Genomic DNA, 6,000 nt, shown 5'->3' with positions numbered 1-6,000 from the left:
GAATTGCCTCCACTGCCTCAAACGTATATATGTATATGTGTGTGTGTTGTGTGTGTATATGTGTGTGTTCTGTGTGACGGTAAAAATGGGTGTGCGTTAATATGGGTGTGTGGCGGTGGGTCGACGGCCGACCTTGGCAATGGCAGTGGGTGTGTGTTTATGTGGCAGTGTGTGTGTTCTGTGTGTATATAGTGTGTGTATATATTATGTATATGTGTGTGTTCTATGTGACGGTCAAAATGGGTGTGTGTGTGTGAATATGGGTGTGTCTAAAGGTGCACACACACACACACACACAGAGTGCCTGGCGGTGCGTTGGCGGGCAATGGCAATGGGTGTGTGTTTATATTATGTGTGTGTGCATGTCTATGTTCATGTGGTAGTGTGTGTGTGTGTCTGTGTTCATGTAGCAGTGTGTGTGTGTGTTTATATTATGTATATATGTGTGTGTTCTGTGTGTATATAGTGTGTGTGTGTATATATTATGTATATGTGTGTGTTCCGTGTAACGATCAAAATGAGTGAGAGAGAGAGAGAGAAAGAGTGGTAGTGGGTGTGTGTTTATATTATGTGTGTGTGTGTGTGTGTTTATGTGGCAGTGTGTGTTTATATTATGTGTATATGTGTGTTTTGTGTGTGAATATATCTATATAACCTTGGCAATGGCAGTGGGTGTGTGTTTATGTAGCAGTGCGTGCGTGTTTATATTATGTATATGTGTGTGTATATTTATGTATTTCGTATATTCTGTAGTCTCAAGATGGATTGTGTATTCTATATATTTGTTTTGTATGTGTAGACTCTGTATATTAGATTAATTAAATTTTGTGTGTAAGTTCATAAACTATGGGGGAAATGATATTCAAACAGACTCAGTGTTTGAACTATTGGGGAAATTTTGTGTGTATATTTATAACTAACTGAACAAATTTGGAGCACAAAATTGGTTTTAGGAATTGGGTTTTTGACTATGGCTTGATTAAGCAAGCAATCCTGTTGATGGTAGCTAGAGGTTGGTTGATAGGATGAGCAAAAGATGTTTGATAAAATGCTTACGTGAACTATGAACCCTCAATGAGAGAGGCCTGCAATTCTTGAAAGATTTTTTAATTTAATTTTTTTTTCTGTTGAGCAAATTATTTGAAGACTTTTGTTGAAGCTATTTTATCTTATTATTTTAATTCAAATGCTATTAATAGAGTTTTGAAATTTTTATACACAAAATATCATTAGAATTGTGTATACATAAATTTTTATACACAAATTTTTAAGTAATGTTCATGAAGATTATTTAAAACTCAGCACATGTTTAAATATTTTTGAGTAATTTAGTTTATATTAATAGATAGATATATAATCTTTGCATGGATATATTTTTTTTGTTGGCTTATGATGCTAATGTTCAAAGTAAAAAGACAAAACTAACAGCAAAATTGTTAATTTTCCATCCAGAGCCAGATATGCTTATTTAAGGAATAAGGTAACTAATTAGCTCCCTACACGGCAAGGCAATGCCTTTTCTTCTGCACCACCATATATGCATGTGACTCTTGCCTAACATGTATAACATATATCCTTGCCATTTTCAACCAATAATATATATGTAAATATAATATAAACTCATCTTCTTGCCTTGTAGCTCTCCTTTGATCTTCTCGAATCATGGCTAGCCAGCAACCCCGACGCGGCTGGGTTCAAGTGAGATGGGCAGACCATTTTCAGAGAGCTGGCCCTTTTCCAGGATTATCACAGCTTCCCTAACTTCAAAAAGGTGAGCGTGGAATTGTTAGAAGACATTAAGCAGTATGCTTAAACAATAAATAATTAATATTGCTATCACGTTAAGAGTTAGTACTGAGCAATACATATACAGGCATTGGTGGAATTCATGTCAGAAATTAGGGGCAACAAAGTGAGCTTCGATCCCAAAAAGCTGGTTCTCACCGTCGGTGCAACTTCGGCCAACAAGACCCTCATGTTTTGCCTCACCGACCCCGGTGAAGCTTTCCTTCTTCCCACTCCATACTATCCCAGGTATGTTCAATTTTCAAGCTTCAATTCTACTATCCCAGTAGTTCTGTTATAACCCTTCTTAGAATTTACTGGACTTGCTTTTGTGGTATGTATTTGAGGTCATTTCATTACTTATTGAGTTGGGAGGACAAAAATTGCTTGATAATAACACTAGTGAATGTATGGTTTTGTTTTATATCCTTTTTTGTAGGTATCCACTAATTTGTTCAATTTCCTTTGTATGTTCTTTTGTCTGGCATTGTCCATTGTTTGATGTTATTTTTTCTATTCCCTCCTGTAATTTTCAGAAGGGAAGGTAGTTAAACTTGGCTAGCAATTGATTTATGTAATTGTTCTTGGTTTTTCTATTGTGGTCATAACAGAGGAAGACATTCGTGAAGAATTCAAAAAATGGTGAACTTCACCTTAACTCTTATACCATGTTCAAATTAGAAAAAAAAAAAAAATTATGTAAACCACCGCACAAATTACATAAAGTCCAGACACACACACAAATTAACATACATGCTATACCAAATAAACCAGAAACTACTCTAATACATTAACTCTAATTCTAGCCAAGATATATACAAAATTAGACAAGAGTAAATAAGTCAATATACACCAAATATAACTACTCTAATACATTAACTCTAACTCTAACATGCTACACCATTTGCTTAGATGAATCTGTTCAAGGATAAGAGTTCCACTATCTGGTTGTTCTAATGGTGATGATGGTGTATATATATAGAGAGAGATTGTACTAAAAGGCATATGAAAGTTGTATACATTTTAACATTTTCAATTTTATTATTGTACATTCTCCTAGTTGGAAGATACGGATTTGGAGTGATACAATGACATTCAAAGCTGTGATGGAGAGAGTATTTACAATGATGTGTAGATAAATGACCCATTTTGCAAATATACTATATATAATTACGTTTTGTGGTTATTCTTTAATCTTATTTATGTTTAGTTACAACTATGGGTTTATTTTGCAACGGTAAATAGTTTGAAATATGTAGAACAATGGTTATTATTGTTAAGATGTTTTGTGGTAATTAGCATGCATATGACATGATTTGGTTATGATTATAAAATATATAAGTTTTGTAGACAAGTTGATATATTTGTGGTATAATATTTTCAAAAAATATTCTGTCGAAAAATTGAAAATTTCTTACATTGATTTCAATTTACATTTTCAAATGATACTCTCTCATTACATGGTTTTTGAATTAAGCAAAATTTTTTAGTGACCCAAAATATAATTCAATACCTCTTGCTTGGTTTTTGTTCATTTATTGAGATAGCGATTGATTTATAAGTAGTTTATGTCATTTTATTTTGTGATTAATGTAGTTTGTGATTGAAAAATTTTATAGGTTTATTTTGTCTGTCATTTTTACAAGTCTTGATATAGTTGTTTGTTTAGGAAAAATGGTGTTGTGGTAATTAGTACATAGTTGGATTTTAATGTGCATATGACATGATTTGATTATGATTATGAAATATATGAGTTTTGTAGACAGGTTGATATATTTGTTGCACCATATTTTCAGAGTATCCACATTTTTATCCTTTTTATTTCAAATGATTTTCAGCTTAATGCATGTTTATATTAATTGTTTGACTATTTAGTGTTTAAGAACTATATACATTGTAACACTCTGCCTCACTGGACGTGTCACTATAAGGGTATTTCTGAGAATCTTTTTTTTTTTTCAAATTCATCACGCGTGATGATTTCAAGAACAATCTTCACATGCAGACAACGAATCCTGAGAACCCTAGTCTTGCCCGTTTATCTAACAAGATCAATAATCTTAACAACTAAATGAGACACATTATAACGCAACGGATACATTAACATCAATACCGTGGCCTACCACGAGTTCCATACAAGGTGTTTCTACACCGAACTACATACCACAAACTACAAAATGATAACATCTTTAACTTACAACCGTTCACACATAAACCGAATTACATACTAAAGCCTTCAGAAAGGTATAATCACTATCAAACTAAACACCATCGGCCCTCAACTGGCCTCGTTCTCGCCCTTGCAGCAGTCCCTGGCTGGAACGTTAGAATGTTCCAAGGGCATAACCCAGGTTAGATAAAGAAACATCTAAATGATGGCGTGAAACAGTTTACATAATGCATGAAAGACATACGAGCATGGCATATACAGACAAAATGACACATGCAAACACGTCTATCTTGAGAAATCTCCCTGACATACTCAACCTCCCGTGGAAAACACATTCCACACACCGTTAGGGTTGACCTTGCCGCGACATACTTAATCTTTCGAGTGCCCTACCGTGTCACTCGTTCATTTGGATTAACCTTGTCCCATTCTCAAGAAGACCCCATCCCGTCCCATACGGACCCAACAACGACACGAAAACTAACACCCCGATGATATGAAAATCACATGCCAAGCACCGACTCTTTTATAAGTAAAGACAGTTGATACAATATACCACATGATCAATATGCAAATGATGCCATAAATACATAAATAAAACGCATAAGCATAGCATCTCGAGTTCTGGTAAGACTGTTCACCTAAACTCACTACACTCACACCAAGACATTTCCAAATAAGGGTAAAACTAGAGTAAGACCACTCACCTCGAACGTACTCGAATTACCTCGATCCTTGTGCACGACTTCGATTTGCATGCCAAATCACAAACACCCGAGTTTATTCTCAACCTCAAGCCAAGGTACACCCTAAACACCATATTAATTAAAGAAGCATTAAAATCCATTTTCCCCAAATTTTTCCTTAATTTCCTCTATTTTTCTCCTAATTTTATCTCGATAATTCTAAAATAATTATCTCCTCAAACTTTTTTCCAAATCTTTCAACACAATAAATCCTAAAATAATTCAATAAAAATTCTGGAAGAAAAATTACCAAAATACCCCCATCCACGCGCCCTACACATGGCTGCACTTGGAAGCTGGCACGTGTAGCCATGCGCCACCGTCTTCTTCCTTAGATCCGGCTGGCGACGACTCATCTGATAGCTAAAATAATGATACCCCCTTGAAGCCCTCGATATGTCGATCACGTCCATACCAATTTTCGGCTGAAAGGCCACCGGAAGATGCCCTTAACGAGCAGTTGCAGGTCCGGCGAGGCAGACCGCCTCGCGTTTTCTGGTGAGCCTCAAACTTACACCAAATTCCTTCAAAATACTCCCAAAATCTTCTCTTTGATGCAAGGATCGAAAGCCCCTTATTCACTCTCTTCGATTCGACCTCTAACCCCTCCGATTTGAAGCTTTATTTTGCAAAAACCCTCGGCCACTTTGCTTCTATTTATACCCAAATTCCAGCTATCTCTCGGCCAATCACCAGTCGAGGCTTCGCCTCCAAACTTACCACGACCATATGCTACCTTCCCAGGTTGCCCTTGGCCGTCCCATCACCGGATTCGGCCTCCACGTGCGGCGATTTGCAGCGGCCGAATTTTCCTTCGCGTTCACACTACCTATTTTTGCTAAATTGCATTTTTCACCCCCTGATTTCATCAAATCTCATTTTGGCCTTTCTCATGCACCCCTGAACTATCCAATACCACCATTAAGGCCCACAAGATTTTTATTATCCATTCCACCCTTGAAACTACTGAAAAATTATCTTTTTGACCTCTCTTGGGCAAAATTAGAAAATTGCACTTTGGTCCAATTGTTCGTTTTGACCCTAAATCTATTCATTTTAACCCAAAATCACTTAAGGATTGTTCTATACATAAAATATTCGTCCTTGACAAGCTCCGTTGACCTTCTGGACGTCTCCTACGTCGATCCGATTTTCTCAACCTGGTCGACAGTTGCACCAAAAATTATTCCCGATCTAATTTCTTTCATCACTAAAAATCATAACTTAAATCACTCGTCAATACTATACCATTTTCTTTAGCTATCTAGGGTCTGGGGTACTCCCTTCGTCTAATTCGAT

Source organism: Diospyros lotus, chromosome 1 (genome assembly GCF_014633365.1).
Source record: "Diospyros lotus cultivar Yz01 chromosome 1, ASM1463336v1, whole genome shotgun sequence".
Taxonomy (NCBI): Eukaryota; Viridiplantae; Streptophyta; class Magnoliopsida; order Ericales; family Ebenaceae; genus Diospyros; species Diospyros lotus.
Note: the sequence above shows the minus strand (reverse complement) of the source record.